The sequence below is a fragment of the Bombyx mandarina genome, chromosome 16 (genome assembly GCF_030267445.1).
Source record: "Bombyx mandarina strain Sakado chromosome 16, ASM3026744v2".
Lineage (NCBI taxonomy): Eukaryota > Metazoa > Arthropoda > Insecta > Lepidoptera > Bombycidae > Bombyx > Bombyx mandarina.
This window is the reverse complement of record NC_143222.1, coordinates 314,698-339,668: the sequence shown is the minus strand read 5'-3', so window position 1 is coordinate 339,668 and position 24,971 is coordinate 314,698. Positions and strand designations below refer to the sequence as shown.

Here is a 24,971-nt window from a genome sequence, read left to right as displayed (position 1 = left end):
ACTATTTTATATTAAGGTTTCAATACAAAAGAGAAACGGGTGCGGAGATATTCGAAGATACATCTTTAAGGATAACTTAAGAAGAACAGAAAACTGACTTTAGTGAAATGAAAATAAATATATCATCAATATAGTCCAAGTGAATTTGATATGCATTATTAAAGGTAACTCAAAAGCTAATGGTCGGATCTTGATCTTGAAATAGCACCACTTGACCAGCCTATTTCTACCGTGAAGCAGTAATGCGTTTCGGTTTGAACGGTGGGGCAGCCGTTGTAACTATACTGTTATCAAAATCGTAAATAGCACGTGGTAGTGCAAATTTTTTTAAGAGTCAGTCACCCCTGTAGGAAGGCGTGTGACACGACCTTGCCGACAGCCTGGCCTCGACTGGACTGAGGTGGCGCAGACCGGCCCATTTATGGAAGAACTCGCGCCTGCGCCGTAAACAACGTGGCTTCCACGTCACGTGGTCTTAATTACATCTAAATTTCAATTTTAATTGTGAAAATACGGAAGGGTGTATACAGTTATTTAATTATTGTGATATTTTACGCATAACCAGTTACGGTCGAACCAATTTAAATGACAAGACGCAAAACGACTAGTTTGGTATTAGTAGGCAATATACTGACATTCTCAAGGGTCTTCGAGGATCAACAACATGGCTAAAGACGTTTCAACGGCTTTCACTCTATTGTGTCAGTGAGCTTAGTGAAAGTTTCAGAAAATTCTAAGTTAAATACACGTGCAACCTAACCCATGGATCAGCCCGCTGAGCTTCTCGCCGGATCTCCTCGGCGGGTCGCGATTCCGATCCGGTAGTAGATTCATTCGCGAAGCAGCTGCTCATGAGTTGTTAGGTCTCCTTCGGGGCTCTAAGGTAGCTGTTAGCTAATCCCACTCTCCTGGCTGAACCTTTACTAGCCCAACTGTCCTGGTGAAACTAGAAAAGCCCTTAGACATCTACAACGTAAATGCGCCACCCACCTTGAGATATAAGTTCTAAGGCCTCAGTATAGTTACAACGGCTGCCCCTACCCTTCAGACCGAAACGCATTACTGCTTCACGGGAGAAATAGGCGGGGTGGTGGTACCTACCCGTGCGGACTCACAAGAGGTCCTACCACCAGTAATGAGTATGTGATTTCAAACAGTATATTAACCGAACCTTTTTTTATTGGGTATTCAGGTTGACTAGCTGACGGCCTTACCATAACAACAAGCGACGCTTACTACTTACCATCAAGTTGGCCGTGTGTTCATCTGCGTATAATAGCAAGAACAAAAGGCATCCAATAAAGAATGTTTGCGAACACATCTCACATTATGAACGCAATGTTCAGAAATATGAAAAATAATGTGAAAAATTGCTAATTTTATCTGTCACGATAGTTGAAAAAAGTAATTAAGTTCATAAAGAACAAAGAAAAATGTCAATAAGCATAAAAAATATATATAAGTTTGGAAAAAAATACAAAAAGAGTGCGATGGCCGGGAATCGAACCCGGATCAACTGCTTGGAAGGCAACTATGCTGACCATTACACCACCATCGCAGCCAAAAATGTTTGTAAAATTTAGAAAGGCATTTCAATATTTAATGACTACAACAACAATCTAACTTAGTTATTTTTTTGTTATTTTGGAAAATGAATTACTGTGTTAATGCACTTAAACTATGATTTTTCTATACAAATTACAGTTTCATATACAGGCCAAGCAATGAAAGGGGTTTTACTGAATTTTTAGCAAGACAAGAGAGAGATAGATACTATCGTGAGGCATGTAGTTAATTCATGCAATATTTTAAGTATTCAATTATTCCTTCAAATCTATAGTGCAAATTTAATGATGACAGGGTTAATACCACTTGTCTAGCTCGGATGTACAGCAGTCACACATTCCAGCTGGAAAAATTGGCAGTTTTTTTTCCTTACCCAATCATTGGTAGCCTAACTCCTAAGGGACTATTCCAACTTCACGCTGACCGGTAGGTGAGCTCACGGGCTCAACCTGCGAGAATTTCTAACACTAGGACACTTGCTAGGGCAAGAGCAGTGCTTCGCTGAATCTACTACCGGATCGGTATCGCGAGCCACTGAGAAGATCCGGCGAGAAGCTCAGCGGGTTATGTCTATGGGCTAGTTGGCATGTCGAACTCTTGGCAGTCATTGTACAATATATGTAAAGAAAAACATTTATTATTTAAAACAGTTTTGGTTTTTAAAAATGATTGTTCTTCGGTGTCATGGAATGAAGTCTGTCATTCAGCAAATAAAGAGTTCAGTTTTGTATGGGTAGTTGATTAAAACTGTTTCTGTTTAATTTTTAATATTAACTTTAAAACAGATCCATACAGAGGAGGGCCGTTCGGAGTGTCGATAATCCCATTCTCTCGGATCGTTTGGAACCTCTGGGTCTGCGGAGGGACTTCGGTTCCCTCTGTATTTTGTACCGTATGTTCCATGGGGAGTGCTCTGAGGAATTGTTCGAGATGATACCAGCATCTCGTTTTTACCATCGCACCGCCCGCCACCGGAGTAGAGTTCATCCATACTACTTGGAGCCACTGCGGTCATCCACAGTGCGTTTCCAGAGGTCTTTTTTGCCACGTACCATCCGGCTATGGAATGAGCTCCCCTCCACGGTGTTTCCCGAGCGCTATGACATGTCCTTCTTCAAACGAGGCTTGTGGAGAGTATTAAGCGGTAGGCAGCGGCTTGGCTCTGCCCCTGGCATTGCTGAAGTCCATGGGCGATGGTAACCACTCACCATCAGGTGGGCCGTACGACCGTCTGCCTACAAAGGCAATAAAAAAAAAATAAAAAAAAATTAAGGGCTATAAACGTTGTTTTCTTGTTATATCACAGAAAACACAATGAGGTCTTTTATAGTTTATTCATTCTGAAATACTCCATATTATTATATGTGTATAGTCAACTTGTCTCTAGTGGGCTGATGACCACTCTCTGGCCATTACGACAGGCCAGGAAGCGATAGGGCGGTGGACCAACTCACTCAGTGCTCACGGTATTTCAATGGACACGAAAGAAACTGATATACGTTACATAAGTGAGTTTTATTGATAGCCGCAGGTGTATCATGATCTTTACTGTACTGAGGTGACCATGAAGTGAAGAAAGAAAGGGATAGTCCTTGGAGATTATTTGATGATTCTGGTTGTTGATACCGATGTACAGAGGATGTTATGGCCCTCAGGTGGGCTAGTCCACCCATCTAAACAATAAATAAAAAGCTTTGTAATGCCAAACTCAAAACATGAGTGCGATGCCTCAATAGGACCGTTTTATTGATGATGGAAAGGTTCATTAAGACGACTCTAGGTTTATGTCACATCATATTTTCGCGCCCCCAAACATCTTGAGGGTATTTTATCCGCTAAACTTCCATTCTTCATCCCCAAAATACAACTGAAGGGTTAGGACTACCTATACATCTTTAGGTCCTTGCTTTCACTGTATGGATTTATGGACTAATCATTATCTACAAATCACGGTAAGATCAGAAGACTCTTCAAATTTTGTTAGGACCCCATATGCATATTAAGATATTTGCTTTGATTATATGATTAATGGATTAATTAATCTACAGATCAGCCAAAAGGTCAGAAAATTCTTCAAATTTTGTTTAACCCAAACGTAAATTTGTGGTCACAGTAGTTACCCTAAGTACCTAATGGCTCAGTCGTGACCCGCAGTCGTCTCACGCGACCGACCCCGACGTTTCAGGTCAACTGCCTCTTCGTTATTCATAAATGGATAATAACGTTAATAAATTTATAGTTTTGCTACTATTTCTTAATATTTATTTAAATTTTGATACATTTTAGTATGACTTCTAGAAGTATTCTGGAAGGCCATCAATTGAAAGCTGCATCGCCAAATTCATCTTCATTCTGATTCTTATTTAAATCGCATTGGATTTAGATTAAATTTATATGACACACACAGTATCCTACTTCCTAATAATATTATAAACGCGAAAGTTAAGAATGTATGGACGTGTGTTTGAATCTCTTTCACGCAAAAACTACTGAATGGATTTGGATAGAATTTTACAATAATAAAGCTTACACATCAGTAATTACATTTCAAGTAATTTGCGTAATTACTGGTGTTTGAACGTCTTATGAGTCCACGCGGGTAGGCACCACCACCCTGGCTTTTTCTGCCGTGAAACAGTAATGCGTTTCGATTTGAAGAGCGGGGCAGTCGTTGTATTTTAAAAACTGAGACACTAAAAGCATATCTCAAGGTGCGTGACTGCATTTACATTGCAGATGTCTTTGGGCTCCAGTAACCACTTAACACCAGGTGGATTGTGAGCTCGTCCATCCATCTAAGCAATAAAAAAATTTAATAAAAAGTAAGTAGGAAAAAATCTGCGTTCTTATTTTCATAATCAATAACAAAATTAAATTTTCACGAAGCGAAGCGAGAGCGGGTGGGTGGCTAGTATAAAATACATTGGTTCACATTATGCTTAGTTATTATCAGAACCCGTGGGACATCAGAACATGATTACCACCGGTTACCTTGAGGCATGAGGTTTTGGGGTCCGCGTTCCAGAAGTGCGATGCAAGTGTAGGTCTGTAGATATTGTGTTAGAAGGTATGCATGCGGACGGATTGTTTCGTAAACGCAGCGTGGGCGTCTGAAGGTATTCCGAACTGGTTTTCGGACTTGCAAATTGTAATTGGTTTTCTGATGAAATTCGCCGACTATTTTTAGATCTTGCTCCTTAATACCATAGTCAACTAGGTGAGTGTGTGTATTACGGTTGGTAGGGTTTATTGCGGACTCGATTGGGTTATCCTATTTAGTGAAATCATCAGCTAATCAATACCAATAAAAAAAATGGAACTCCGAGATTTACTGGTGGTACTACGTCTTGTGTGTCCGCACGGGTAGGTACCACCGTCCTGCCTATTTCTGCCGTGAAGCAGTAATGCGTTTCGGTTTGTAGGGCGTGACAGCTGTTGTACTGTTAAAAGTGAGACCTTAGAGCTCATGTCTCAAGGTGGGTAGCAGTATTGACGTTGTAGATGTCTATGGGCTCTGGTTACCATTCAAGACAGGTTGGCCGTGAGCTCGTCCACCCATCTAAGCAATAAAAAAATCTAAGCATCATAATATCAATTACCCAGAATTAGAGAGACGCGTTAGGTATATAACAATCTTCCAGACCGCCCGTTGATAATCGAGCCCTTTAATTCAAGTTCCTATATTTAAACGTGCCCTGCAAGATCCTTGACCCGCGTCCTACTTACAGAGGAAACGCGTCAGACGCGTCATTGTCTTATTATTCGCGTCATATCTATTGTCTTTCGTCATTTGTGGAATAAGAGTTCCTATTTGGTTGTGCGGTAACTCATTGTTGCAATACATACGTACATCAAAATAATTAGACGCGCGTCTTTCTTAGTGGTGGTAGGTACATTATCCTACCTATTCCTGCCGCAAAGCAGGTATACGTTCAAATTCGAAGAGTAATGCAGGGTAACTATTATGTATTACCATTCTTAACGGCCGTCTGGTGTAGTGGTAAGTGAAATAGTCACTACGCAAGGGGGTGGCGGATTCGAATCCCGCCACGGGAAGATATTTGTATGATAAATATAAAAAAAAGTATTTTCCAGGGTTATGGATGTCTATTAAATATATGTATGTGTATGTAATAAAAATCTTACATTTATTTCCGTTATCTGGTACCTGTAACACAAGTTCTTTACGAACTTACCACGGGACCAGTTAACGTGGCGTGATTGTTAGTAAATATTTATTTATTATTGAGGTCTATCGTCATGTTTCAAGGTGTATTGCGGCCAACACGCTCTGATAACATATAACCACTTTATACCAGATGAACCGTGAACTGGATCACCCATCTACGCAATAAAAGCATAAGAAAATCTTATATATTTTTGTCTTATATTAACATTACACAAGGTTTTTTTTTTTTTTTTTTTTTTTTTTTTTTATTGCCCTTGTAGGCAGACGAGCATACGGCCCACCTGATGGTGAGTGGTTACCGTCGCCCATGGACTTCAGCAATGCCAGGGGCAGAGCCAAGCCGCTGCCTACCGCTTAATACTCTCCACAAGCCTCGTTTGAAGAAGGACATGTCATAGCGCTCGGGAAACACCGTGGAGGGGAGCTCATTCCATAGCCGGATGGTACGTGGCAAAAAAGACCTCTGGAAACGCACTGTGGATGACCGCAGTGGCTCCAGGTAGTATGGATGAACTCTACTCCGGTGGCGGGCGGTGCGATGGTAAAAACGAGATGCCGGTATCATCTCGAACAATTCCTCAGAGCACTCCCCATGGAACATACGGTACAAAATACAGAGGGAACCGAAGTCCCTCCGCAGACCCAGAGGTTCCAAACGATCCGTGAGACCGGGATTATCGACAATCCGAACGGCCCTCCTCTGTATGGAGTCAAATGGAAGAAGCTGGTATTTGGGAGCCCCGGCCCAGAGATGGGAGCAGTACTCCACGCGAGGCCGGACTTGTGCTTTATAAAGCAAAAGCCTTTGTCCAGGCGTGAAGTACCGCTTCGCTCTGTTGAGGACTCCCAGCATTTTGGACGCCAACTTGGCTTTGCCTTCCAAATGACTCCGAAACTGGACATCGCTTGAAATGTCGACCCCAAGTATCCCAATACTCTCGGAAGGTTGCAGGGATACTCCTTGGAATTGCGGCGCCATGACAAAGGGGTCCTTCTTCGCAGTGAACGCGCAAACTTGTGTCTTTAACGGGTTGAATTGAACCAAGTTCAATTCACCCCATTTGGAGACTCGCCCCAGAGAGTTCTCCACTTCAGACACAAGTTTTGATCGTCTCTCTTGCACCACGCTCCGAGAGAGACTCTGATGGCCGATATATCGCGCATCCCCCGTGCTGTCATCCGCATAGCAATGCATGCCATCAATAGACAGCATGTCATTGATATACAGGATGAAAAACGTGGGGGAGAGCACCGAACCTTGTGGAACGCCAGCGTTAATGGTCATGGTATCAGAACAGTCACCGTCTACAACGACCGTGATGCTCCGCCCATCCAAAAAGCTAGCGATCCACTTGCAGAGACCCTCGGGGATTCCGTAAGATGGTAGCTTCGACAGAAGTGCCCTATGCCAGACCCTGTCGAAGGCCTTCGCGATATCAAGGCTCACAGCAAGAGCCTCGCCCTTGCTCTCCAAGGCTTCAGCCCACCTGTGAGTAAGGTATACAAGAAGATCGCCAGCTGAGCGACCGTGACGGAAACCGTACTGTCGGTCACTGATCAGCTGGCGATCCTCCAGATACTTCAGGAGTTGTATATTAATTATTCGCTCCATCACCTTGGAAAGCAAGGAAGTTATCGCGATAGGCCTATAGCTCGATGGGTCCGACCGGTCACCCTTCTTGGGGATAGGGTGGACGTGGGCAGTCTTCCATGAAGACGGAACCCTGTTAGCGCAATAAGAGATGCGATACAAACGCGTTAGCGCAGGCGTCAGCTCAGGGGCGCACGTTTTCAGAACCACTGCAGGGATGCCGTCTGGCCCGCTCGACTTATGGACGTCCAGGAGTCGGAGTTCCCGCCTGACTGCACACTGTGTAAAGCAGATCTCCGGCAGGGAACTATCACACCGGAGGATGTTCGGTGGTGTGGCACCCCCGTCGTCCACAGTCGAGTTCGAGGCGAAGAGTTTGACCAGAAGGTCAGCCTTCTCTTTCGCACTATGGGCCAGACTGTCATCGGACTTGCGTAGTGGTGGGAGACTAGACCTGCAAAAGTTACCTTCTGCAGCTTTGGCGAGCGACCAAAAAGCACGGCTCCCAGAGGGATAGCTCTTCAGTCGCTCGCCAATTCTAGCAACGTGCTCCGATTTCGCCCTGGCAATAACCTTCTTGTAGGACCTGGAAGCGGCGTTATATTTCCGCCTTTCCTCTGAGATGTTAGGATCCCGACGTCTCCTAGCATCATCCCATGCCACGTATGCGGACCGCTTGAGGTGTGCAGCATCCCTGCTGGCATTGTTATACCAGGGTCTGCTGCGACCCCCAACGGGCACTTCAGGTATTTTGTTCGAACGTCTTTATGCTATGCTGTCACTTGGTCAGTTAGCGGATTAACTAGACTACACTTTCGCATTAAAGTTGCTGTTGTCTATGGGCTCTAACCACATAGCAGCAGTTGGGCCGCGGATTTATCTTTTTTAATTTTAATTTTTATTTAGATTTAATTTTATTCCTTAGATGTGTGGACGAGCTCACAACCTGGTGTTAAATGGTTACTGGAACCCATAGACATCTACAACGTAAATGCGCCACACACCTTGAGATATAAATTTTAAGGTCTCGGTATAGTTACAACAGCTGCCCCACCCTTCAAACCGAAACGCATTACTGCTTCACGGCAGAAATAGGCGGGGCGGCGGTACCTACCCGTGCGGACTCACAAGAGGTCCTACCACCAATAAAAATCTCATTCAAATCAGTATCTCTACATGTTCGGCCACAAAAAGACAGATCGTGAAATTTATTAGATATTATTATGTGAGTGTTTATCAAAACACATTCTCAGATAACAGTTAATAGATATTATAGTTGTAGATAAATTGAACAACGTAAATTAATTAAATTGAGCAATATTAAAATGAAAAATTTTGTACTCATTTTAATGTCGCAATGTGTGCGTCCATGGCGATCCTTAAAGATGTTTACATAAACACTTATGAAGAGAAAACATACGTAAAAAGGCAATGCTTGCGAACGTAATGATGCACGCATCGCATTTAATAAGAATTAAAGTGTGAAATTGGGTAGGTAGCAGCTTAACTGTACTCCGAACATTGCTGACGTCCATGGGCGACGGTAACCACTCACCATCTGGTGGGCTGTTTGCACGTCTTTCCGCAAGGGTAATTAAAAAAAATGATTTTCATGTTAAAATGTTTTTAATCCATGAGGTTTTATTTTTTAATGCTTATGTGGGTGGACGTTGCTCACAGCCCACCTGGTGTTAAGTGGTTACTGGAGCCCATAGATATTCACAACGTAAATGCGCCACCCACATTTGAGATATAAGTTCTAAGGTCTCAAGTATAGTTACAACGGCTGCCCCACCCTTCAAACCAAAACGCATTACTGCTTCACGGCATAAATAGGCGTAGTGGTGGTACCTACCCCGCGCGGACTCACAAAAAGTCCCACCACCAGTAATTATGCAAATTATAATTTTGCGGGTTTGAATTTTGTTACACGATGTTATTCCTTCACCGTGGAAGTCAATCGTGAACATTTATCAAGTACGTATTTCATTAGAAAAATTGGTACCCGCCTGCGGGATTCGAACACCGTTGCATCGCTACATACGAATGCACCGGACTCTTATCCTTTATGACTCGCAAATTACTCAGAACGTGGTGTTTATTACCAAAGTCTGTAACGAACTAAACTGGCAGCGTGTAACTTGGCAAATGCGCCTTGTGTTTTAAAAGACGAATTATATATAATCAAGCTGCGTTTAACATGATTATAGTAATCGTACAATGATGTAATGAATTGCTCACACGATTATTTACAATCAAACTCACGACTTTACTTCATTTCCTTACATTGAGTTAAACACTTCAATCTTTCTAAGCTAGGAAGCAATTAAATATAATTTTGTAAAAACGTAATTATCATTTGCTTATATTGGTGCTTTTTTTTTATTGCTCTTGGTGGCAGACGAGCATACGGCCCACCTGATGGTGAGTGGTTACCGTCGTCCATGGACTTCAGCAATGCCAGGGGCCGAGCCAAGCCGCTGCCCACAAACTCTAACTACATTTTAACTTCTCCCGGTAGGAGCAATGAAATCTCCTTCTCGAGGTTCCAGTTAAGTTTTACTGCTTCACGGCAGAAATAGGCAGGGCAGTGGTACCTACCCGTGCGGATTCACAAAAGGTCCTACCACCAGTAAAAAAGGTGTGAAGTATTACTGGTGGTCCGAAGGCCTTTTCCAGTTTCATCAGAATAGCTAGGCGAGTACGGGATCATCCAGAAAGCATGGGATTTGCTAACAGCTGCTCGATCGTCTCCAAAGGAGACCTAACAACTCAAGAGCAGCTGCTTCGCGAATCCACTACCGGATCGGAATGGCGACCCGCTAAGAAGATCTGGCGAGAAACCCAACGGGCTCGCGTCAAACTAAAGAGCTTTGCATTCATCCAGTGATCGTAGACCACCGTCTCCCAAACCCATTTAAGCACACACTTTACTGCAACAGTCTGCTAAGGTCGGACGAGACAATGCCACGATTAATTATAACCAAATACAAAATGTTTACGCAGACTTTGAGGTCGTCTGACTCACTACATTATATTTAATGAGCAATGCTGCTATTTGTACAGTCTATTTATTATTTCATTTGTAAAATTATGCAAAGTGAATTACTGAAAAACATTAAAAACAACGTTATTTAAAAGCACTTTGACGTTTTGGTAGTGTATTTATTATTCGATATCACTGGTTCAATATACTTGTGTAATATATTATATATAAGAGGGAAAATCGGTACTTTTTGGTCAATTCACACTGGCACACTAATTTTATTTTAAAATAAGAAAATATAAATTAAAGATTTCAGATTAAGATAATGATGCTACGAGGAATAGTTTTTTTTTTTTTTTAATAAAATAAATAATGAATAAATAAATATTTACCAACAATCACGCCACGTTAACTGATCCCGTGATAAGTTCGTAAAGAACTTGTGTTACAGGTACCAGATAACGGAAATAAATGTAAGATTTTTATTATACACATACATATATTTAATATACATCCATAACCCTAGAAAAGACATTTATATTTATCAGACAAATATCTCCCCGTGGCGGAATTCGAACCCCGAATAAAAAAATTTGTTGTTTAACTAAATATTCACTATTTATGATGATAAAATGATTTTAATGTAAAAAAAAGCGTGGGGTGCATGGTATCAGTAGTTATAAATATTTTATGAACAGATATGAGTAGAAGGATTATTTTGATAATATCCTGAAAAGCACCCCACGCTTTTTTTACAATAAAATAATTTTTCTTACACTATTTTCAATTCAAGTTTATTAAAATTTATTTTCTATTTGTTTTTTCTCTGTAGAAGCGTATTTTGTTAGTTTTTTTAAACTATTATTTATTTATTGCTTTGTTGAGTGGACGAGCTCACAGCCCGCCACTTCAAACCGAAACGCATTACTGCTTCACGGCAGAAATAGGCAGGGTAGTGGTACCTACCCGTGCGGACTCACAAGAGGTCTTAACACCATTTCAAATTTTGTGAACGAGTTAATGAGGATGCAATTTAACACGATTTTCTTTGTCAACAAATCTCCCTCCCACCGTGACTAATGAATAAATAAATTCTCAATTTAGTATTAATTAATTATGGACACTTAGAGAAATATACTATGTATAAGAACATTGCTATCTCAATATTCAACACTGTAACGCCAGTACTCCAAAAATAAAGAATAAAGTTTTTTTAATTCCTCTTCTTCTAAATTGTTATCCATTGCGTGTTCAAGAGTGACCATGAATGCTCAAGAGAGAAGGCTTCTATTAAGCAAAACAGAGTACCATTTATAGACTCTCCAAACGTAACGATTAAGATTATATTCCGTTCAAACAGTAATACATTTGTTTCAATTATTTATCGCCTATAAACATATTTATTTACCTGTTTCATACAAAGGTTGCGTGAGTCACCGATTAATGTTATCAATTCTACGTGCCATTATTAGTTGTTAACTATTTTTATATTAAGGTTTCAATACATTCTGCCGTGAAGCAGTAATGCGTTTCGGTTTGAAGGGTAGGGCAGCCGTTGTAACTATACTTGAGACCTTAGAACTTATATCTCAAGGTGGGTGGCGCATTGACGTTGTAGATGTCTATGGGCTCCAGTAACCACTTAACACCAGGTGGGCTGTGAGCTCGTCCACCCATCTAAGCAATAAATAAAATAAATAAATAAATACAAAAGAGAAACAGGTGCGGAGATATTCGAAGATACATGTTTAAGAGTAACTTAAGAAGAACAGAGAACTGACTTTAGTGAAATGAAAATAAATATATCATCAATACAGTCTAAGTGAATTTGATTTGCATTATTAAAGGTAACTCAAAAACTAATGGTCGGATCTTGATCTTGAAATAGCACCACATGACCTGCCTATTTCTACCGTGAAGCAGTAATGCGTTTCGGTTTGAAGGGCGGGCAGTCGTTGTAACTATACTAAGATCCTTGAGCTTATATCTCAAGGTGGGTGGCGCATTTACGTTGTAGATATCTATGGGCTCCGGTAACCACTTAGCCCCAGGTGGGCTGTGAGCTCGTCCACACATCTTTGCAATAAAAAAATAACACGAGAGAACCAGGTTTCAGTAAATAAAAAAAATATGTCCAAATCGGTTCACCCTTGAAATAACTATGGGGAAGAAAGCCCCAAAGCAGAAGTCCAATAACCTGGTCGGACCAGATATGCTCTAATCTCAACACCTCCATCCATAATGCCATCCACGCAGCTGGTAATAGACAGCGATGGCTTAAGATGGTCCAGGGGGCAGTTATTCAGACTCCTCCACGAATTTTCGACCTGGTAGGAGAAAAAATAGTATGTGCACCGCGAGAGGAAATATCCTGCTTTTCACCCTTGGTGCACAATGTACTATTTTAATTACGGATCACCGTATCCGAACCCGTTATCGAATTACCGATTAGAAATTACATTCGCATTAATTTCGCAATCGCCCTTGAACTATACCTTACATCGTTCGCTAACTGAACAAATCGATTAACATAATTATCGGTTGCTTTCCGATCAATCAATATTACAAAACTTGCAACTTGTAATTAAATTAATCTTTACTTTTGTAACGCTTTTAATAAAACTATTACAACACTTTCGTTTATTTGGTTTCACATCGTTTCACGGTCTCTAAATTAAGGGCATCGCTCATAGCGCAATAACCCTTACTTTGTTTTTCCTACCTAAGCTAGCCTTTAGAGGCTATGCCAGCGTAACCAGCGAATAGGTTTTTTTCTTTTTCTTAGATTGGTGGACGAGCTCACAGCCCACCTGGTGTTAAGTGGTTACTGGAGCCCATTGACATATACGATGCGCCACCCACCTTGAGATATCAGTTCTAAGGCCTCTAGTATAGTTACAAAGGGTGCCCCGCCCTTCAAACCGAAACGCATTACTGCCTCACGGCAGAAATTGGCAGGGTGGTGGTACCTACCCGCGCGGACTCTCAAGAGGTCCTACCACCAGTAAAAAGGTGAGCCCACGATGCTAACACTAGCCCTAAGAGCAGAGCTTCGCAGAATCTACCAGCGGATCGGAAACGCGACCCACTGAGAAGATCCGGAACCCTTCGTAGCACTCGACGGGCTCGACGAGAACGGTGACCGGTGCTTGAGGTTCCTAAAAGCACCGTTAGTGGATAGGAAGGATCCGAAATGACGAACCCCTTAAATTACATGAGGTTCGTAGAGATGAAGTATCATTTTATTGGCGTATAAAAACATTGCACTTTACGGGTCTAATTGTCCAAATCGAACTCCGACCGTACTTATATCAGTTGTTATTAAGATCTTTTTTTTGTTTACATTGCTGAACGAGCTCACGGCCCAGCTGATGTTAAACGGTTACCGGAGCCTATAGACATCTAGACGACGACAAATAGAGTACGAAATCTTATATAGTAAATTTATCGCATATTCCCGATTGTATACGGTGTACCGTATAAATAAATAGAAAATTGGAACTGACTTTATGAGTAAAATTAAACATAACAGGGATCCGAAGGTATCTGATTCCACAAATGTTGGCAAAATCATTCAAAAGGCACATAAAAACACATTTGATAAACCTTCTTTTTTGAAGTCAGCTAACAACATACACTTATGAATCCAGACTAAATAAAACCATTTAACTTACGGTTACAGAGGACTGCCTTTAGTACTCACCTGAAACAAACAAAAGAATAATGTAATATTGTCAACAGTAAAGTTCAGGCCACGTTGTACTAAGGTCCTGGGATAGGATTTCCTCTAGGGTTGCAAATAAAAAAAATACACCCAAATTTCGGAATGTTAAATGTCCTTAGCAAAGATATTGATCGCGACTGTAACAACCAGTCCGTGTGTTCAGCGTCCCTAAGCACAGACGATCAGTATTGTGATGGTTTTCTGACGCCCTATATAAATCCAAATTTACTGGTGGTAGGACCTCTTGTGAGTCCGCACGGGTGGGTACCACCACCCCGCCTATTTAAGTAATACGTTTCGGTTGAAGGGTGGGGCAGCCGTTGTGTAACTATACTGAGACCTTAGAACTTATATCTCAAGGCGGGTGGCGCATTTTCGTTGTAGATGTCTATGGGCTCCGGTGACCACTTAACAAGAGGTCAGCCATGAGCGCGCCCTCCCCCCTATGCAATAAAATAAAAATAAAAATACCGTTCTTCTCAACCCGATCGATGTTTCGATAATTGACGAATCGATTCGTTAATCGATTTAAGGTCGCATTGATCAGTAATTCGTCTTCATTACTGTCAGGAAGGATACTTTGCTGGCAAGGACATTACCGCGTGCCAGTAAACAAAGTAATTACACACGACCGTCCACAGTATGATGGCTTTTGTTTTTGTTGGCGCGGGCGGGAAAATCGGCAAGCGATGTCGCCTTTAATGGAAACCAGAGCTGCTGCTTCATATAAACTCATCACTCATATTATAGAGCAAAATGCATTTTTATGCCACACGATTTATATTCACCAATGCTTTGATCGATTTTTTTTGACGTAATAACGAGTTATAAATCGATAAACACCGGATGCACGCACAAAAAAGTGTCATGTTCCGCCTGTATCTGAGCGTGCAAGCGAGAGCGCGGACCAAGCGATAGAGGCACGATCGATCCAAACGTTGTCTTGTGACACATTAAATTTATCTCTCTTCTCGCGTGACGTCAGAGCTAGCAGTTCGAATAGTTCTGCTACTGACGTTACCACGTAAGGCTATCGTCCGTAAACCGACTTTGCAGACAGGTAGGTCCTCTTGTGAGTCCGCACGGGTAGGTACCGCCACCGTGCCTATTTCTGCCGTGAAGCAGTAATGCGTTTCGGTTTGAAGGGCGGGGCAGCCGTTGTAACTATACTTGAGACCTCAGAACTTATATCTCAAGGTGGGTGGCGCATTAACGTTGTAGATATCTATGGGCTCCAGTAACTACATAACATCAGGTGGGCTGTGAGCTCGTCCACCCATCAAAGCAATAAAAAAATAAGCCAATTTTTATTTAAATGTATTTAAAAAAATTACGAATTTATCAAAATTTCTCATTCAATCAATTCATATTGGACATGCTAGCTGAATTGTATTTAAATTGATAATTTTACCGCAGTTTCTGTGGCGCGTCACCAATTATTTGAAACAAGCTAACCGCGAGTATCAACCGAGAATCGTCAGTATCGAAATTAAATTCCCAAGGCGGTTATAAGATCATCGATTTGCCTGCTAGAATGAAACTTAGGAATTGTGATTGAAATTCCTTATTTTTCGTGGCTGATACTAGAAGAATACGCGCTGATTTCCCACCACATCCATCCAGTCCAGCCAGTTCAGCAATGGACGCAGTGCAGAAGAAAAATGAAGCATACCAAGACGCTTGTCCAGACAGAGTTAAGTTACAAAAGTCACGCAATACAACCAATTATATCTGTTCAATAGAAAGTACACATAACTTTTTCACACTTTCGTTTTTATTATTTGTAATCGTACAAAATTGTTTTTCAAGTGTAATTCGGTAAGGACTGATGTAGAATAAAATACCTTGGGAAACGAAGCAGCCAGCCAAATATCGAATGAAATCTTATGTAGGCTTCGATATTCTGAATTGAATAAATCAGGGCCTAAAGAATGCTCACAATTGACTTACGCGGTGAAGGAATAAACACGTGTTGTAAAAATCAAACCCGAAAAATTATAATTTGCGTAATTACTGGCGGTAGAACGTCTTGTGAGTCCGCACGGGTAAGTACCGCCACCCTGCCTATTTCTGTCGTGAAGCAGTAAGGCGTTTCGGTTTGAAGGGTCAGGCTGCCGTTGTAACTATATTGAGACCTTAGAACTTATATCTCAAGATAGGTGGCGACATTTACATTGTAGATGTCTATAGGCTCCGGCAACCGCTTAACATCAGATGGACCGTGAAGTCGTTTACTGCATGACAAATAAATATGTCGGAGAAGCCACAATTACTAACACCATCGTCAAACATCATAGGGGCGAATAGGGTAATCGAGCTAAGAGAAATATTGAGTACACCAAACACGTTTGTTGTCTTAGAACAATATAGAATCTTCTCTTCTCTATCTTCTCTTGACGTTAGCAAACGAATTACAGTTCTTAGGACGGAGGCACCGCTCTTCAAGAGAGCTGGTTGGTAAGTGTGACGCCATCACCTAAGATCACCATCAGAACATTGGAATCGTTCACGACTATCATCTCGTGAATGCAAGTTACGCATTGCGCTTGCCGAATGCCGGTATTATCAAATAATTTGAATAATTTAAATTTTCCTGTTCTTCGTAACGCAACTTTCTAAGTGAGCCTTTAAAAACACATTCAATTATTTGAATCGAGTAGTGTAGCGGCGAAAGTGTATAACATTATCGATGGCATTCGGTACGCAACGTAATCCATGATTTTGACGTTGAATTAAATTTACTAGAAATACTATCCTCCCTGCGTCGTATTCCTCATTGCTGAGGGCCGTGACCACCCTTTTGTATCACCTTCGCACGCACGATCTTCCTCCATCTATTCTCGTCTCTGGCGGTGTGGAGGGCGTTGTGAAACATAGAATCAAGAGCGGTGCGGATCTGGTCGGAACAGCCTATTGGGCTGCACCCCCGAGGTCTTTTCCCATCTACCTTACCGGTCACGATGAGCCTCTCGAGATTGCTACCATCCTTTCGTGCAATGTCACCGAAGTATTCAAGGACTCTGCGAAGACACTTCGATGACAACCACGAGGATATTTTGAGTTCTTGCAAATTGATACGTCTGTCCGAAATGCTGTCCACGGAATACTCTGTCCAATCTACCGGACATTTCATGTGAAATCAGAGATAGGGCCTCTGGTGCCAGACAAAAAAAAATACTGCCAAAGGAAACCTTGATCATTTAATATTTCGATTTACTAGAAATAGCATTTGGTAACAGTAAGCTATTCTATGTACTTGACCTGTACTTAGTCATTCCAGTACAACTTGATTCTATGTTCTGCAACATTAATGTTTGCAGTCACCACAATGACCATGAAAGCAATCGGCCCGCGGCCATCCATAATTCATAAATCGATTCAAACGATTAATCGGTTCAAAATCGAATAGCCTCCGGGGTCCTATTGAAGATTTCATCTCTAATTATCTTGTTAATATGAAAGTTTAACGTTTTCGTAATACTAAAGACAATTAAGAGCGATGACACGTCAAAGGCCGTCTGGTGTAGTGGTAAATGACATGGTCACTACACGTCGCGGGTCGCGGGTTCGAATCCCGCCAAGGGAAGATATTTGTATGATAAATATAAATGTCTTTTCGTCTTAACGTGGCGTGATTGTTATTAAAATATTTATTTATTTATTAAAAAATAAATAAATAAGAGGAATAGCTAGTTTTAACGCAATTGCTTCGACTTCGTCACTTGTGGTACATTTTGTTGTCCAGTTGAATATACCAGTTCAGATTTAAAGAAGAATTAAGATTTTTTTTATTAGATTGCTTAGATGGGTGGACGAGCTCACATCCCACCTGATGTTAAGTGGTTACTGGAGCCCATAGACATCTATAAGGTAAATGCCGCCACCCACCTTGACATCTTTTTTTTTTATTGCTTAGATGTGTGGACGAGCTCAAATCCCATCTGGTGTTAAGTGGTTACTGGAGCCCATAGACGTAACTATAACGTAAATGCTACCACCCACCTTGAGATGTGAGTTCTAAGGTCTCAGTATAGTTACAACGGCTACCCCGCTCTTCAAACTGAACCGCATTGCTGCTTCACGGCAGAAATAGGCAGGGTGGTGGTACCTACCCGTGCAGACTCACAAGACGTCCTACCACCAGTGATTACGCAAATTATAATTTTGCGGGTTTGATTTTTATTACACGATGTTATTCCTTCACCGTGGAAGTCAATCGTAAACATTTGTTTAGTACATATTTCATTAGAAAAATTGGTACCCGCCTGCGGGATTCGAACACCGGTGCATCGCTACATACGAATGCACCGGACGTCTTATCCTTTGGGCCACGACTACTTCAAACTTCAAACATAAATCATAGTTGAAGATCAGCTACCTTCACGCGACACCGTAACAAACTAATTCTCAAATAAACAATAACGGCACATTCATTTCAAAATGAAGGAAGTTGGATTTGAATTCCGATCACGTGTCGCGACTTCCGCGTTCGTCATGCCACCGAGCAATAGGTGAAACTAAGCCGGTGCTCTGGGACCAGTGATTTGTATTTAATCGAATTAACTATTACGACAAAAGTCAAAAATAAATTTTCCAATAAACTAATAAGAGACTTCAATAAGAGAAATCAATGTAAAACAAACGTCATTCATGTAAATCAAATCCTCCCGATCCATTAACGGTGCTTTTAGGTACCACAAGCACCGGTCACCGTCCTCGTCGAACCCGTCGCTTGCGACAAAGGACTCGACGAGCGAATTAACCCATAGACACAGCCCACTGAGTTTCTCGCCGGATCTTCTCAGTGGGTCGCGTTTCCGATCCGGTGGTAGATTCTGCGAAGCACTGCTCCTGTTAGGGTCAGTGTTAGCAACTCTCCGGTTTGAGCCCCGTGAGCTAACCTACATGTTAGGGCGAAGCTGAAATAGCCAACCTTGGAACCTTTTGGAACCTTTGGGTCTGCGGAGGGACTTCGGTTCCCTCTGTATTTTCTACCGAATGTTCCATAGGGAGTGCTCTGAGGAATTGTTCGAGATGATACCGGCATCTCGTTTTTACCATCGCACCGCCCGCCACCGGAGTAGAGTTCATCCATACTACCTGGAGCCACTGCGGTCATCGACAGTGCGTTTCCAGAGGTATTTTTTGCCACGTACCATCCGGCTATGGAATGAGCTCCCCACCACGGTGTTTCCCGAGCGCTATGACATGTCCTTCTTTAAAAGAGGCTTGTGGAGAGTATTAAGCGGTAGGCAGCGGCTTGGCTCTGCCCCTAGCATTGCTGAAGTCCATGGGCGACGGTAACCACTCACCATCAGGTGGGCCGTATGCTCGTCTGCCTACAAGGGCAATAAAAAAAAGCCTCTCAAGGCTATCAGCATAGGTAGGAAAAAAAGAAAGTTAAAGACAGCAGGAACGTGGGGCTAACGACCTCGTGGGACGCGAGGCGGTCCGTCATTCGCTGTGTATTACCCCGTCGGGAAAATTAAACCATCAATGAAAATTTTAAAATAGAGTTTGTACTACCTATTTAGCAATAAATGTGACGAGAGTAATTAAGTGTGAGAAGATATTTTACGGAGCGAATGAAATCTCTCGACAGACCGACGATCCAAATGATCGAAACATATTTTCCAGCTTATAGTCATAATGTCGTTAGCGCGATTTAGACATCTGTCATCATATATTATGTAATATGATAGCTGCCACTAAAGCGTAATGAATAGTTTCCAAAATTTTACACATTCAACTAATGCAAGGGACAGTCACTAGAAACTTCACTCGCGTCGATTCAGACTATTAATTACAGAAGCGGGTGCATGAGAAATATTTAGACAATGTGTTTTAATAATTAATCTTGTCTTAAAATTCCCAAACAGATTAAAATCGTTCTTACATTGAGGATACATTAATTAAAAATTTGAGATTATACAATCGTATTGCACTGGTATTAAGACGGGAAGCGTTGGCTGGAATGATCGCTTTTAACGATAAGTGTATTGAACGCCCACAAGGCTCCTGTTACTATAAAAAACTCCACAGCAGATCGGCTGTGACATAATAATATTATGGTGCTAATAACGACCACACAGAATACTAAGGCCTCTTTTTTCCCTAACTAATCATTGGTAGCCTAAAGGGCTATTCCAACTTCGCACGGACCGGTAAGTGAGCTAACGGGCTCAACCTGAGAGGATTGCTAACACTAGCCCTAGCGAGAGCCGTGCTTCGCTGAATCTACCACAGGATCGGAATCGCAATCCACTAAAAAAATCCCGCGAGAAACTCAGTGAGTTATAAAGGCTCTATTTCTTCCATTTTATTAACAAAAACCCTAAAAGCACTCATCAGAAAACAAGCTTAATGAAATAATTCAAAGTTACCTAACAATAAAATCACACAAAATAACGAAAGTATAAAACCACTTATATTACTTGTTGGGTAATCCGAGAACAATGTCACTTATTTTGTAATTAAATCATTAAAAAATACGGTTAATTAACTTAAGTTTCGTACATGCATTACTTATGTGTGTTAACAATAAAATAAAACTAAAGAGAATTGCATTGTTTTTAGGCTGACGTCACTAAATAGCTTGATACAGGTACCAAAGTGTATAAAGTAGGAAGAATATAATAAATGATAAAAAAAACATACTATCTATTTTTTGTGGTGGTAGGTGTACTTCCCCACAGGTAGGCATGACTGTTTAGCCCAAGTTATAGACTGAATATTGTTGGTACCAAACAGTGATTACAGACTGAGTATAATACCGGTCACTCACATTCGCACGAATACGCAAACCCGCAAGTGTAGGACGACATTTGCAAATGATTATGCAAAGCTTTCGCTGCATTCGTGGTTTTCCAGGCTGTGTCGATTTTTTTAAAGACATCAAAGCGCGCGAACCGCGATCCTTCACGTAGTCTCCCACACATTCGTGTGACCAGTTGCGCCCAAGATTGCGAAGGCAAAGGACGTTTCGCTATTTTCATAGATCGTGACGTCTACTGTGTAGCGTATCTTCATCAAAGAAATCCCATAAAAACAGCATGGCTGTTGATGATGTCTGGGAAAGAATTCAAAACTCTTTTTCTCTTCAATGTTCTATTGACGAATTAAAAAAGAGGAGAAATTCGTGAGACATTCGTAAACAAGTGTGGGAGGAAGCGCAAACGGGTTCACAAATTGAGTACCGAACCCATTTGCACAGCTGCTAAGTTTGCGAATGAATGTTTGACGGCCCTTCACATGCGCGCAAACATTCGTACAATGTACGAATATTTGCGCGCATGTGAGTGACCGGCATAATACTGAGCATAATATGATATTGATTTATAATATATTTTTCATGTATTGTGTTTTATCACACTTTTCATCGCATGTAACAATGTTTCCTCGAAATTTAAGTTTTGTCGTGAACACAATAAGAGAAAGTTAAACAACATAATTTTAGTTTTTTTTTTTCAGAACTCACGTAAACTCATTGCGTTGTGAAACAATTTAGGATTTCTCTTATTCAACTATATTATAGAATAGATTAATTCATTTACACAAATCCTTTAATGACAAACAAAAAATTCGCGAGACCGTGAAAACATAGGGAACTCCTCCTATTCGAATCCGGTCAAAAACAATGACACGCAACTAGAAAGCTGCAAGTTCATAGATGGTTAAGACTAAGCACACAATTAAAGTTCCATACGCGGTCAAACTAGGCTTTCAAAGTGAAATAATGAAAGTTACCGCGCCCATAATATGGTAACAAACGCCTCGGGGATGCATGATTTGGCGTTTTCATTAACTTAGAAATAAATTAACTAAAATGCTTAGATACGTCGAACCTTTACAAATATAGAGACCGAACCCAAAAAATGTGTTTTTTGGAAAACATTGAACAAAGTTTACAAGCTGAAAAGATATATTTTTATTGCTTAGATGGGTGGACGAGCTCACAGCCCAGCTGGTGTTAAGTGGTTACTGGTGCCCCTAGACATCTACAACGTAAATGCGCCACCCACCTTGAGATATAAGTTCTAAGGTCTCAAGTATAGTTACAACGGCTGCCCCACCCTTCAAACCGAAACGCATTACTGCTTCACGGCAGAAATAGGCAGGGTGGTGGTACCTACCTACCTACCCGTGCGGACTCACACGAGGTCCGCCCACCAGTAAGACATAGAGGAAAGGGACGGAGTGAAAGAGACGGATGGATAAGTTTGTCCCTTTTTAAGCTACTTTTGGTCATTTGATTATTAAGAGTCGCTGAAGAGGGTCGTTCCAGATCTATTTTTGAATTAAATTCGAAAACCAAAAATTTCGAAATAGATATCTATAATTCCAAAGTTGCGACTTATACATTAGCTATAGAAGTAGAAGCAAGGAGCGTGCCCGCAAAATCTATCAAACGCCTACTTAAAGATCTTAGCTCATCAAGAACCTCCCTGCCTTAGAAGATCCTTCTAAGAACGAGTTTCTATAGTAGCAGTAATAGCAGTAGATTTTGCTTGAGATGAAGTAATGAAATACATTAGTACTCGGAGTCGTCACCACGTCGATGAGGGCGCTGCTGCGATGATCTGGTTTACCCACGTTTACGATATGCCAAGCGAGAATACTATTTTATTTCAGCCTTGCCAAGGATCTTATATGACAAATCCATTCCAGCTGATGAACATAAGTTACGTAACTAGTTGGTCAGGAGTGTGAACTCGACCTATTGCTTCAAGTATTCTTATTTTCCGACTCGATTATCATCCCACCTCTAATCCTTATCTTACAAAGGTACTAATGAGACCATGATAAACAAACATAACAGATTGCAAGGTTCGTAAAAAAATATTCCAGAGTTACCTTCCACAGCTCGCGAAAGCTCTTAAATAATAAATATATTTAGTTAAATAATATACAAAAAGAAGTTTGAATAGCAAGCCGAACTAAAAATTTAATTTAATCTTTCATATTCTGGTGATCCTTATTACGATTTTAGGTCAAAGAAATTTTAAATTAATGTATCATCATCAGTCCTTGATACTTGAGCAAATTTACAAGGCAGTGGGATGTCTTAAAGTTAGTGAAAATAACATTGAAAAATTCCGTAACATTGATATATACAACATGCTAAAAAATACCCCATAAAAATAGAATTAATTATCAAAGACAAAAATTTTGACAACCCTAGTAAGTAGTCATGACAGGGAACCAGATTATTTAACAGAAAGGCCTATTTTACCTAATAATTGTCTACTTTATTAGTTTTTCTATTTTTCACTTATAAATGTTTGCTACTACCTCAATACAAGGATGTCATTATATTCAAGTACAGACTTATATGCATAGATACTAGCCGTATTCAAAATATCCCACTTGTTACGGCTATTGTTTGTACAACAATGAACAAATTATGGAGCATTGTTATCAAATAATTTCTTTATTCATCTAAACGCGTTTAAGAAATTTGCGTGTCATTGCACTGATACATAGAGAATATACGCTTGTAATACATATTTACGTACGTACATCGATCGCCAGTCGACGTCACCCAAAACACGTCATTACGGATCCTCCCGATCCATTAACGGTGCTTTTAGATACCACAAGCACCGGTCACAGTCCTCGTCGAACCCGTCGCTTGCAATGAAGGGCTCGACGAGCGAATTAACCCACAGACGCAGCCCACTGAGTTTCTCGCCGGATCTTCACAGTGGGTCGCGTTTCTGATCCGGTGGTAGATTCTGCGAAGCACTGCTCTTGCTAGGGTCAGTGTTAGCAACACTCCGATTTGAGCCCCGTGAGCTCATCTACATGTTAGGGCGAAGCTGAAATAGCCTCTCAAGGATATCAGCATAGGTAGGAAAAAAAAATCATCAGTTTAAGTACTTTTCTTACAGTTTAATCGTCTTCTGAACATCATATTGAGCAAGATCTAATTAATAGCCTTTGCAGCAGCTACTTAGAAAGAAAAAATTGTAATGGACAGCCTGATAGTTATGTATTAGGTTTTTATATAGATTATAAGCAATTCTTACTAACATAATGCTATGGTATCTTTTAAGTGAAATAAAGTATGAATAATAATAATAATTTACATGTCCGTAACATTATGTTTATTGAAGGTATTTAAACAAAAAACAGTCCGCGTGCGATCACTTGCCTTTGTAAATAGTAAACGATAGCAACATTTCTTATTTTTTCTGCATTTTTGTTTAAATAATGTTTTGGGACAAAATGCTTTTATCGCAAATTAAAGTTTTCAAACGGGCAACCCTACGATGAATACTGAATTTCGATTTTCCGTTTTCTTTATTATAAGCACACTGACGAAATGTTCGAATTTTAACTTAACCTTAATCTTTAACGATCAAACTCATCAGGCCATTTTAATTTACTTAATTACGAGAAATTCCAAATTCGTAAATATCATTATTAAAACTGTCAGAATCGTCTGACATTCGTTTACTTTTGACACAACCTCTGTTGTGTTGCCAGATTTAAATAGAATTTACGATGACGCCGCCATATTTTTAAATGTTAATTTTTATTCTTATTTTAATTAAAACTGTTCTGTTAAGCAACAACTAATAGATTGATTGTTATAAGATAGTATGCGTATAATTAATTATTATAAGATGTATATCATAATTAAATGAATAACGCAGTGAAATCAAAATCCACTTATAAATTTCATGAAGAGTTTTTAGGAGACGTTTAAATGGCATAACAGTATCAGCCGTTTTCAAGTCTAGATAGAAGAGTTCAAAACACCATAGTACAGATGGGCGGCCATATTTGAACCCTAACTCTATGGCACCAATATGGTTCATCTCGTATTGATTTGTGACGTAGGTATATAGAGTTTGCGAATTTTCACGTTTCCCAGCCTTTTAGCAGTTGACATTGTCATTAACACGGATAA

At 40.7% G+C, this 24,971-nt stretch overlaps 1 protein-coding gene and 1 non-coding gene across 3 annotated transcripts in view; both read right to left on the bottom strand.

The window, feature by feature from the left end:
- Positions 1 to 24,971, bottom strand: part of pigs (GAS2-like protein pickled eggs) — a 149,650-nt gene that overhangs the window by 32,560 nt on the left and 92,119 nt on the right. The window lies entirely within an intron of this gene.
- TRNAG-UCC (transfer RNA glycine (anticodon UCC)) lies at positions 1,487 to 1,558 on the bottom strand. The gene has a single exon. It is a non-coding gene; the product is annotated as a tRNA-Gly (tRNA).